The sequence below is a fragment of the Leguminivora glycinivorella genome, chromosome 26, assembly GCF_023078275.1.
Source record: "Leguminivora glycinivorella isolate SPB_JAAS2020 chromosome 26, LegGlyc_1.1, whole genome shotgun sequence".
In the NCBI taxonomy this organism is placed as follows: Eukaryota; Metazoa; Arthropoda; class Insecta; order Lepidoptera; family Tortricidae; genus Leguminivora; species Leguminivora glycinivorella.
In genome coordinates this window covers 1,365,453-1,377,991 of record NC_062996.1, presented here as the reverse complement: position 1 = coordinate 1,377,991, position 12,539 = coordinate 1,365,453, and the positions used below count along the sequence as shown (strand labels likewise).

The following is a 12,539-nucleotide window of genomic DNA, read 5'->3' as shown; positions in this document are numbered from 1 at the left end:
TAACACAGCAAAAGGGAATGTACAAGTTTCTAATGGGGTGGCAACGCGCATGTGACACTGTTTGAGTTGCAGGCGTCCATAGGTTACGGTGACCGCTTTACATCAGGCGGGCCGTATACTTGTTTGCCACCGACGTAGTATAAAGGGTTCCGTAGGTTTCCGTATTTTTCTCAAAAACTACTGAACCTATCAAGTTCAATACAATTTTCCTAGAAAGTCTTTATAAAGTTCTACTTTTGTGATTTTTTTCATATTTTATAAACATATGGTTCAAAAGTTAGAGGGGGGGATACACTTTTTTTTCCTTTAGGAGCGATTATTTCCGAAAATACGAATATTATGAAAAAACGATTTTAGTAAACCCTTATTCATTTTTAAATACCTATCCAAAATATATAACACGTTAGGATTGCAATGAAAAAAAAGTCACTCCCCACTTTACGTGTAGGGGGGGGGGGGGGGTACCCTAATAAAACATTTTTTTCCACTTTTTATTTTTTCACTTTGTCGGCGTGATTGATAAACATATTGGTACCAAATTTCAGCTTTCTAGTGCTAACGGTCACTGAGATTATCCGCGGACGGACGGACGGACGGACGGACAGACAGACATGGCGAAACTATAAGGGTTCCTAGTTAACTACGGAACCCTAAAAATCAAAGTTTTTTGAACTATTATTGTGTTACTCCACTTTCGCGCGTATACCTATCGTTTTTCAGTGCAGATGACCCTCCGAAGTTTCTACTCTGACAAGAAATGAACCAGTTCTCGCACTAGTGCGTAAAATAACCTAACCTCAAAATTAAAATTTTGAAAAAAACCCCGACCGCGACATAGTGGACCGATTTTCATGAATCAATCAATCAATCAATATCATTTATTGCAAACCATGGTATTACATTACAGATGTTACATTATGAAGGAGGTCGCATGGCACCCCGGTAGGGCATGGCAATATTGGCTATTTCTTATACATTAGTTATTTACTAAATTATATCTAGTTTATTCCTAGATTTGCTATAGCTACACTGGCTACACACATTATTATATTATAACATTCTAAGTTTATAAATTGTATTTAATTTCGTTGTAGATCATCCTGCATGAATTCTTCGATTGTATAGTATGCTTTTTCTAATAACACGGATTTGAGTTTATTGGCGAACATATTATTTTTCTGTATTGACTTTATTTCATTAGGTAACTTATTGTATATATTTATGGCACGGTAATATGGTCCTTTTTTATATATTTCTAGTTTTGGTTCAGGAAGGATGAGATTATCTTTACGGCGCGCACTTTTGTTGAATTCAAACAAGTGTAAATTGTTTTTGACAAACGAGGCTGTTTCTAGAATGTATAAGGAGGGGAGCGTCAATATTTGGAGGTCCAGGAAGTGTGTTTTGCAACTGTCTGATTGTGGAATGTTTGCTAATATACGGATACATTTCTTTTGCTTTATGAAGAGGTCATGTGCGTCGCTACTATGGCCCCATAACAGCAGACCATAACTAAGCCACGACTGGGCGTATGCGTAATAAGCAGATAGGGCACACTGGGTATGTGTATTTGATTTTAATATACTGAAAGCGTAGAGAAATGAAGAGAATTTTGATTTAACTTTGGCAATGTGCGTTTTCCAGTCTAAATGGGTATCAATGGTAAGTCCTAGCAAGTTACATTCGGTTACTTCAATTATATTTAAATCTTGTGTGTAAGCATCACAATGAATAACATTCTGTATATATAGCCTTATACTGATCGTAGCTCATCTGTGCATGGGCTTAACGAATGTCAACAGTAAACGTCAGATTTGGCGGCACTTCACTTTTTAGGTTATAAGAGTTTTTGTACGGATTGTAACTACTGATAGTAGATGATTAATGATTTGATTAATGTTATATTCCTGATTATTATTTGACACTGTAATTGAAGCAATCAATGTAATAAAGCAAATGTAGCTGGAAGCAGTGGTTTAAATGATAAACCCCCATACCGGAGCTCGAGGGCCACGGACATGCCCTCACATGAAACTGGAAGCAATAGATTAAATGATGGATCCCTGTGACTGAGCTCTTGAGCCTTGGCTTGGCTCACATCTCAGAAGTTGGATAAAGGATCTAATGTCCACAAGGTGCGTAAACGTCACTTGGCCTTCTAAAAGTTGGTTTGATAATAGAAACTACAGAAAATATGTGTATAAATGATACAAGATTTCATTAACTTGTTCGATAAGAGGAGCAAAAGACAGATCGTTTTGTTTACTTAAAACCAAAAGGTTTTTGTTTGGTGCATCTAGCATAACTTTGTTTTCAGTTGATCAAATTATTAACCATTTCTTTTGTATTGTTTGTTTTTGGGCTGTGAGATGAGAAGCTGCCATACACAAAGGAACAACTCAAGGAATCAAACAGCTGATGTATGATGAGAGGTAACTTAAGGGTTGAAGCATTAGCTCTTTGGTGAAACTAACTATGTCATCAGCACAAGCCTTGAACATGTTGATAAGGATATGAAATGCTAGATGGTAAGAATGGCATTGGACAGAATACACAGTATTCTGGTGCAGTGCAGGTACTCAGAGAAAACTGATTAACACATGTAAGTTGAATGTATACTTATTCTTTTGGATGGTTTACTGAAAAGTACTGAAAAGTTATTTTTTGTTCAGACACATTGGTTATATAGTACCTATATATATATATGTATGATGAAATATAACAAAGATAATGATATAGATTAACAATCCAAAGTTTTAGCTATTATGTAAAATGAGAAAAGAGCTTCAAGCAGTAGCATGCTAAATTAAATTGTTAGCAGGCTATGTCGGGTTTCAATATAAAGAGATTTTTACCAAGCGGCACACAGGTCACAGGTCATAGAATATATAAACTGTGGTTCATAAATCAGAATACATAGCTCAATAGATAGTTCATGTACATAATTATATATAAAATATATGTATCAGTTATTTGAGGTATAAGGTACAAAGAAATTAGTTTTGATTCCGTAGCGCAATATTTATTTATAAATATTTTGAGATCTAGGCAAATGAATACTACAATGTACATAGTTGATGTTGAATGCTTTATTTAATAATTTAAGGAGAGTAGGCAAGTAAAAAGTGAATAAATAAAATCATAGATTATAAGAATTCCAAATGTGTAGCGGTACTGGTAGTGATATATTAAAACTGGTAGAGTGAATCAGATCTCTATTCCAGACTATTACCTATTGTGTAGTAAGCTAATCAAAGGTCCGCTTATACTATCAAGCCTGAATTTTGTGAAAGTATGAGTAATATTTATGCAATATAAAGATATAATGGGTTTTCCTGAATTGATTACTCCTCAATTATGGATATTATTAATTACTTCAAATTCTTCATTGATTCTCTAATGATTTTTGTGACCGACTGATATGGATAACTGGCATGATTAATCACGGGGTTACATACAAAGGTAGTTAAGTAATGTTACTAATGATATAAACAGTACATGAGTGTAAAAGAGACACACAACCATTTCATGGTGTCACTATCTTTTAACACTAAATTTCTAAAAGGTTACTCCGAAAACAAAGGTTACAATTTCAAAGCATCATCATTTTCATCCAGGACAATTGGCCTCTGATTCCATTTCGAATTTTGGTACTGTACAATGTACATCACGAAAGTATGCCTTTGAATATTACCATGTGATATTTATCTATGTTGATGATCAAATATGTATGTAAGTATAAAAGGTTTAGTGATAACCCGGTTCTTTTTTTTAGTTTTTGTTTTAAGGGATTGAGTGTGCACATTACTTTTCCCCACTACCAACATGTTAGAGAGTCAGTAATTCTATGGAATTATTCTAGAAAAGAACACAAATAATTTATAGTATGGTAGATTCAGGTTAATAGACAGAGTAATTATTGATGTATTTTAAGTAAACACAACTACCAGGTCGTAACTTTTAGGTCACTATATTTAAAATTGCAAGTGCCTAGTAAAGGTAAAAATTACAAGCCAGTTCAAGGTATACAGTGCCTAGTAAAGGTAAAAGCAGGTGACCTGTAGGTACCTACTTATTAAAATTAAAAAAAATATCAAGTTATATAAGTAATTTAAATTAAATATCAAAAAAACCATGCTTGTTTGAAATACCAGCAGAACTTTTTTTATTCAATTATCATTGAAAATGGACTTTAAAAAAAAGTAACAATGGTAAATAGAAGTATCTACTTCAAATTGTTTAGGTACTACCAAGTTTTGGTATTAATACATTTATTTGTTCGGATTCCTGTTGTATTGATACATCATTGGCCACAGCATCTTAGCAGATGATTGTTGCAATGATTTTATTGTGTGGTGTCGATATGCCGTACATTGTCTTTGGTGGCTTAGTACCTAGTCCAATGATACAAAAAAAAGGTAATATCTAGAGTTTCCAGAGTGACTTAAATGTACTTATGTGGTTAACGGTAAATGACATTTTAATATAAAGAAACCTTGCGAAATAAGCCAGAAAGGGAGGAATTTGGAGTTGGTTTAATTTTTCATAAAGCATCATGAAATCAACTTTTGATCATAATATTTGGCGTAATTAATTATTGTATGATGGAAACTCAGTGATGACCAGAAATAAGTAGGTAAATTTAATCGTAATATTAAGGTAACCAACGAATACAAAATTGAAGGTTACATTTTATTTAGAAGAGTGCTGTTTACATCCAAATAGAGCTCGACGGCTGTACCAATGTAACAAAAAGAAGAAATGAATAAGATATAAGTAACTGAACCTATTCTAAATAATATGGCTGGTATGCAAATAGCGTTTTCGGCTCCGGCCAAAGACTTCAGAGGTTCATTTTGATTTTGTCTGAATAATGTTGTTTGTTGCGCCCTCGTGAGTCGCTGCAGAGCCAGAGGTTGAAGAGATGTTTCTGAAATTTCCGATTCCAATAAGTAGTTGATTATTGCCATTATGAATCTGCGGGTTAATAAACAATTAACGTTATAAAACTGCAAGAGAAAGAGAATGTAATACGTAGGAAAGTTCATTGAATATTTGTATAGGTACCTAAGAAGTTTTGTTTCATTAAAGGTTACTAATAGCTACAAGATTTCAATAGCTACCCAAAATGTTCCCAGGGATGTTGCATTTAATTAATATTTACTGATAAACTTACATAACGCCATGTTTGTATTTCAAAATGGGGTAGGCAGAGCACGTGAAACTGCAATTACGAAGCCAATTTGGCAATTAAGGCGTTAAAAGTAACGGAAATTGTGAATATAATACTTAATTTTCTAAATATATTCAAGGTTGATAAATGAAATTAGTATGAATGTCATTGTATTAAATTAATGATATGAATCTTTGATTAAAATACTGAGAGTATCTACTGAGACTGATGTCCATGACGTCTGATTACTGATTCAATTTCAATACTGATAATTTTAGGTTTTAAGGTACTATACTCAATAAGTAGCAGGTCTCTTGAGGGTGATTTTTCTATGCTTTTCTATGTTGACTGAAAGTTTGTTTCGATGTATATAACAGGGTTAATAACCAGATAAAATCGATGATGGATTATAATGATGGTAATAATCTTATACCTAGACGAATTATGATGATGATGATCGACTGTGTCTGATCGAATTTTTAACGTCTGTGGCTAGAACGAGAATTAGGTACTGACAATAGTATAATGTGTTTCTATTTGTTTTATGTTCCAACGCTGGTAATATGGCTGATCGGATGAAATTGATGATTTGGAAGAGCCTCGCTGCAAGAGCACACTGATGTAAAGAAGGTTAAATCTGATAGATGGTGGAGCCACTGCCAGCGGACCGAGTGCCAAGCTGCTGGTGATCAGGGTCGCAGAGTCGCCGTACTGCAGTGCCGTGTACTTACACGATAAGGAAGCGAATCTCTCTATATGTGCATTGATTGAGAGTGTCGAGATTCAATGTTATAAGATTAATAGCTGGCACGACTATACTAGTCTTTATATACATATTGTAAAATCTTAATTGAGTGCCGAGTTATGGCAGTCTGTAGTCTAGACTAGGCCATGATAGTAGGTAAAACAAACAAAGCTATGTATAGATTGTGACTTATGTCGATTCGAAGATTCTTGTAATGTAAGCTTGTTGCGTGAATCAAATTTTAAACAAAATATTGATAGGTAAATGTATGTTGGAAAACTGCTCAGAACAGGCCTTAAAGGCAGACTGTCTGGGGCAGGCCCTGATTGTTGATGATGATATTATTTGCCATAACAAACATATAAGATTGAAAAGGTTAATACCTTTTGATTGATTGATTATGATGAATGAAGGAGCAGACTGTCTGGAACAGGTCCTGACTGGGTTGGGCCTAACATTCTAGAGCAGGCCGTGAAGGCAGACTGTCTAGAACAGGCTATGATACCAGTTTGGCATTCTAGAGCAGGCCGTTATGGCAGACTGTCTAGACCACACCAGTCTAGAGCAGGCCATACCAAATTATAAAATTATATTGATTGATTAGGTTGAATGAAGGAGCAGACTGTCTGGAACAGGTTTGGGTAGTAGCCTGACATTCTAGAGCAGGCCGTGAAGGCAGACTGTCTAGAACAGGCTATAATACCATCTTGACATTCTAGAGCAGGCCGATATGGCAGACTGTCTAGGCCACACCAGTCTAGAGCAGGCCATAATTTAATTGATTGATTGGCAGACCGCCTTGATTAGTCAAGAACGGGCCATAACAAATTATATTTTGTTGATGAAAAGAGCAGGCCTTAAAGGCAGACTGCGGATGTTTATGGCATAATATCTCTTATTAATATGTTCAGAACAGGCCTTTAGGTTGACTGTTAATGATATATACTTTGTTAATATAATTAGAACAGGCTTGTAAGCAGACTGATTATTAGTGATATAATATACTTTATTAATATGATAAGAGCAGGCCTAGTCTAGTAGGCAGACTGTGATGTTAATTAGAAAATATACTTTTGCTAATATGTTATACTTTGGAACCGGCCTTGAAGGCAGACTGAGATAGTTAATGATATAATATAAAAACCTCGATAATATGATTAGAATTGACTTTGTAAGCTGAATGTGACTATTAATGATATATTATACTTAGTCAATACTTAAATAACAAGCCTAGTAGGCAGAGATTGATAATGATGTTTTATATACTTTGATAAAATGGATAATCATACTGGTTATAAAACAGGTATTGTAAACAGACTGAGATAGTTAATGATAATACTTTGTTCATATGATTAGAACATTTGTGGACAAACTGAGTGTTAATCACTTTATATTATGTACAAAATTCAAACTGCCTATGGCATTGTTAATGATACATAATTCGTTAATATGTTTAGAACTGACCTTTGAAAGCGGACTGAGATTATTATTTATATATATATATATACTTTGTTAATGTGATAAGAACAGTTCCTGAAATCTGTGAAAGACCGAGGGTTGCGATTGATCAAGACACGCATTGAATATAATGATCTAATTTGCCAGAATGTTGAGTAGGTCTTGAAGACAGGCTGCGGTTGTTAATGGTCGTTTATACCTACTTGTATTAATTGCTTGGAGCAGTCTATGATTGTAAATTAGTTGCTAGATTGGAAAACTTCAACGAAATGCAAGCTGTTACAGCTACTTGATGTTGGTAATGCGTGTTTATAAATATGTTGAATATTACAAAAAAAAAAGTTATGCATAGGTTTAGAGCAGGCATTAGGACAGGCTGTATTGATGTTGATTTTTACTTACTCATAAACTGTCTAGAAGAGCATGATTTAAGTTCCTTAATATATTAATGAAAGATAGGTAACTGCAGATTAAAAGTGATCTTGATTTGTGATTTTATGAGATTAAAAGGCTGATGATTTTATATGTGTTAAACTGATAGCTCTTGTATATTTAATAACTGTAATAAGGTTACGAAAGAATTTAAGATTTTGTATATGTGTTATACTGATTATTTAATAAGGTTTAGGAGAAGGATACTGTAGTAATGAATGTCTGTGGATTGATACTGTAGTAATGAATGTTGACATTAAGCGTAGATAGGTACCCGTACGTTTGTTACCACTGTTATTGAGGTGAATATGTTTAGTGAGAGGGCTCACTTTATAATAAGGACGGCCGAAGCTGTAAGCATCACAATGAATAACATTCTGTATATATAGCCTTATACTGATCGTAGCTCATCTGTGCATGGGCTTAACGAATGTCAACAGTAAACGTCAGATTTGGCGGCACTTCACTTTTTAGGTTATAAGAGTTTTTGTACGGATTGTAACTACTGATAGTAGATGATTAATGATTTGATTAATGTTATATTCCTGATTATTATTTGACACTGTAATTGAAGCAATCAATGTAATAAAGCAAATGTAGCTGGAAGCAGTGGTTTAAATGATAAACCCCCATACCGGAGCTCGAGGGCCACGGACATGCCCTCACATGAAACTGGAAGCAATAGATTAAATGATGGATCCCTGTGACTGAGCTCTTGAGCCTTGGTGGTGTCAAGTCAGTCGGTCGTTTTTGGTGTGGTCTAAATTGTATAATTTTTGTTTTAGTTGTGTTTATAATCAAATTATGGTCTTGTAGCCATTCTGAGATGTCAGAGAAGGTTTCCTTTATGTGTGAGTAAGGTAACTGTACACTATTCCGGGATAGTAAAATGTCGTACATTATTCCGGGATACTTTGGTTTTTGTCGCAAAATAAGGAAACTATCAGTAAAATCTTAATTTAATGCAGTATTTCATTAACTATAGATCAAATAGAACCGAAAAAGTCGATTTTTGAATATGTATCATATCTTTTGAAGCCGTGAGGTACTTCCAAACGCGTCAGTCGCAACCACGCAGAGGTTTCTATGGGCGTGTTTGACGGTGAGCTTAATACGGGAGCGGAACTTCTTAAGGGTTTACTGTGATGCGGGTAAGTTTATTTATATGAAATTTGTATCATAATTGTGTTATAGTTTTTAAAAGACATTTATATCATCGTTTCAAATTAATTTGAAGCATATTTTAATTAAAATACCCGCTCCCGGAATAATGTACACTATTTTGACGCGGTGTACATAATTGCGGGAGTATCACGGAATAACGGAAACACAGTCCGTAATGTTTTTATGTTCTATTACTATTTGTGGGGAAGTATATTTATATATTTGATGTAAATATATTGAGTAAAGATTACAGATTATAGTGACATAATTACGGTACATATATTTTTTAGATTTTAATCTCATAATTGAGTACGAAATGTATACTCGTCGTAATACGTGCGAAATATTGGAGTATGGCATCGACATTAAATTTGTTTTATTTCATAAAATTAAAGCACAAAGGTTATTTCTTTCGATGTTTTGAGTATAATTGTTATATAATCTTCCAATGTACTAAGAAAAAAATCTTGTTTGTTTTTTAATATAGCCTTTGTGTTGACTGCCGTAGTTAAGTACACGACTTTATATGAGTGTATCTTATTCCGGCATGCCTATATAAAGTATACTAAGATATAAAAACACATAAAAGAAGGTATAGAGACCCGGCTATTATGTTTTTAAACTTCCTTAGTTAGCTAAAAATCTTTATACCGCATATTGGTTTGTCCGTCAGTCAGTGTCCGTGTACGATTTAGCTCAATCATTATTAGTACTAAAAAGCTAAAATTTACATAATAATAATACATAATAGGATAGACATATATAAATATAAAATAGTACAAATTCGTTGGACAGTCAATCAGTGTAAGATCGGCCTATAATATTTATTTATTGAGTACTATTTATTTGTATATACATATCTTGAATAACGTATCACCACCATATATGTATACGGTGTAGCTCAGTGATCACCAGTACCAAAAAACTGAAATTTTCATGAGTACCATGCAATTTTTATAACCGGCAATAGCTTCTGGATTGAAATTAAATTTTGAAAAAACCCCCGACATTGTTAACCGATTTTCATCAAACATGGCTAAAAACACTCTCGACTAATTCAGCTTTCAAACGAAAAAAAACTAATCTAAATCGGTTCATCCATTCGAAAGCGATGCTTTAGACAGACAGACAGTAAAACTTATAACACCCTGTCATTATATCATACAATCGTCATACCGTAAAATATCATATTTCCCATGCCACCCCAACCCATCAAAACATTGCCAATTATAAAAATACATTCTGTATAAGCATCTATCAAAACGATATGTGCATTATATATTTATGTAAACAATATTTTTGATTCGTTTTTTTACATTATGCTTCAACAACGTGGACTTTAAAGGTATCCCGTAATTACGTACAACGACTCCCGGAATTGAAGCCATACCAAAATTGTATCCCGGAATAATGGGCAAACTAAGGATTAAGTAAAACAATGGTAATTTCTATAAATTGGAAGTTACGATGCAAAATAGTGTCTTAAATCGATCGTAGAAGACTTATCCTTAAAATAAAATAGTTAACACGACTAGAAACTTCGCATTTTTTTTACAATCCTCACTCAAAGTAGGAAACGTCTTAAGTTCCCGTAATATGGTACAGTTACCTTATTGGTCAGTTTGGTTTTTATCGTGTTTGAATATAAGGGAGATATCGTCTGCAAATATTGTACATTTGTGGTTAGTCATTTTAGGCAGGTCATTTATGTATATAAGGAAGAGTATACATCCCAGTACGCTGCCCTGGGGTATGGAACTATTGACTGTTTGCCATTTAGAATGGATGTTTTGGAGTTGTCCGGAGTCCTTATGGTAGTGTTCGATTTGTACGAATTGTTTTCTATTAGTAAGGTATGATTTTAACCAGGAGTTAGCATTACCTCGAATACCTATTTCGTGTAATTTATTAAGTAGAATTGGATGGGATACTCTATCATAAGCTTTAGACAGATCTAGCAGAAGGCCAATGGCATAATTTTTATCTTTCAGAAACTCTAATATGTTTTGGATATATGTGTAAACTGCCAGAGTTGTTGAACGTTTTCGGCGGAAACCAAACTGATTATCTTCTAGTAGATGGTATTTCTCTAGAAAATTATACATTCTGTCTGCCATGCACTTTTCAAATATTTTAGATATGGACGGTAAGATTGCTATAGGTCTGTAATCGGCAAAATCTGATTTTTTCCCACCTTTTTTTATGATAGGCTTGACTTTGCCGATTTTTAATTTATCTGGAAAACAGCATTCATTAAAGGACTGATTGATGAGAAACGTGATGGGTGGTGTTAATTCGGTGTTACAGGCTTTTATCAAACTGATTGGGATTTCATCGTATCCACTGCTATGTTTATTAGGGAGGTTCTGAATAATTTTTTGGACTTCTTGTTCGGTAACAGGATGGAGGAATAGTGAGTTAACTGAGGGGTTGGAGCCTGGTCGGCCTATGGGGGTATTGATAGGTCCCGTGCTTTTACCCACTGAGGTAAAGTAGTCGTTAAATGCATCAGCTATCGATTGGGGACATTGAATCTTTGATTGCTGGTGAATTAATTCTATGTTTGTGTGTTGTTTTTGTCTATTTTTACCTGTTATGTTATTAATTATATGCCACATAGCCTTTGTTTTGTTTTGTGACTTTTCCATTGCTCCTATATAATTAAGCCGTTTTGAAATTGTTATGCATTTTTTGAGTATTTTAGAATATGATTTATAGTGATTTTTTAATACTACATCGTTGCTGTGATTAACTATAGTTTTTAACAGTCGTTTGTGAGCGCACGATATTTTTAGTCCTTTTGTGAGCCAAAGTTTGTTCTTTTTAGTATTACTTTTAACATTTTTTCGTGGAAATATTTTATTCAACAGTTGAAGTATGTGGTAATGAAATATATTATAATTTGCGTTTATGTTGTAGCTTTGGACTAGAATGTTTTTCCATTCTATTTGGTTTAGAGCTGTTTTAAATTTAGCTATGTTTTCTGTGTCAAAAATCCTTTTATAGGTGTATGTATTATTAGATGTAGTTTCACTATGTTGTTTGAATGTATATATTAGGCTTTTATGGTCAGAGAGACCATAGTCCTCTATATGTACGTTGTAATTTGTATAATTAGAAAATATGAGGTCTATACAGGTTGCAGTATTAATGGTAGATCTAGTGGGTACGTCTATGATTTGTTGGAGATTAAGTTCAAGCATAGTATTAGTTAGCCTTTCGTAATTTGGAGATTTCTGAAATTTGTTTAAATTAAAGTCACCGGCGATAATAATATGCTTGTAGCTTTTACACTTTAACCTATTTAAGAGTTTTTCTAAGAAATCGAAAAATATGTTTACATTTCTATCAGGTCTATACAAATTTACTAGCAATACATTAGGCTTGATTTCAATTGCGCAACACTCCACAGTGCGTTCTACGGATAGCGCCGCGATTTCTGGTATTTCTTTATATTGGATGCCTTCCTTCAAGAAAATAGCGGTGCCTCCGCCTTTATGTTCACTTCGGCAGTAGCTGGCGCCAAGGACGTAGCCGTTGAGGTACATTTGGTTCTCGTGTTCTTTT

The 12,539-nt window shown here is 34.0% G+C and overlaps 1 protein-coding gene and 1 long non-coding RNA gene across 3 annotated transcripts in view; one reads left to right on the top strand and one right to left on the bottom strand.

Moving 5' to 3' along the window:
- The window catches only part of LOC125239727, a 62,431-nt gene that overhangs the window by 28,181 nt on the left and 21,711 nt on the right, over positions 1–12,539 (bottom strand). The gene's annotated exons all lie outside the window — the stretch shown is intronic.
- LOC125239729 lies at positions 1,721–8,414 on the top strand. The gene is made up of 2 exons (XR_007178554.1): positions 1,721–2,602; positions 5,770–8,414. It is a non-coding gene; the product is annotated as an uncharacterized LOC125239729 (long non-coding RNA).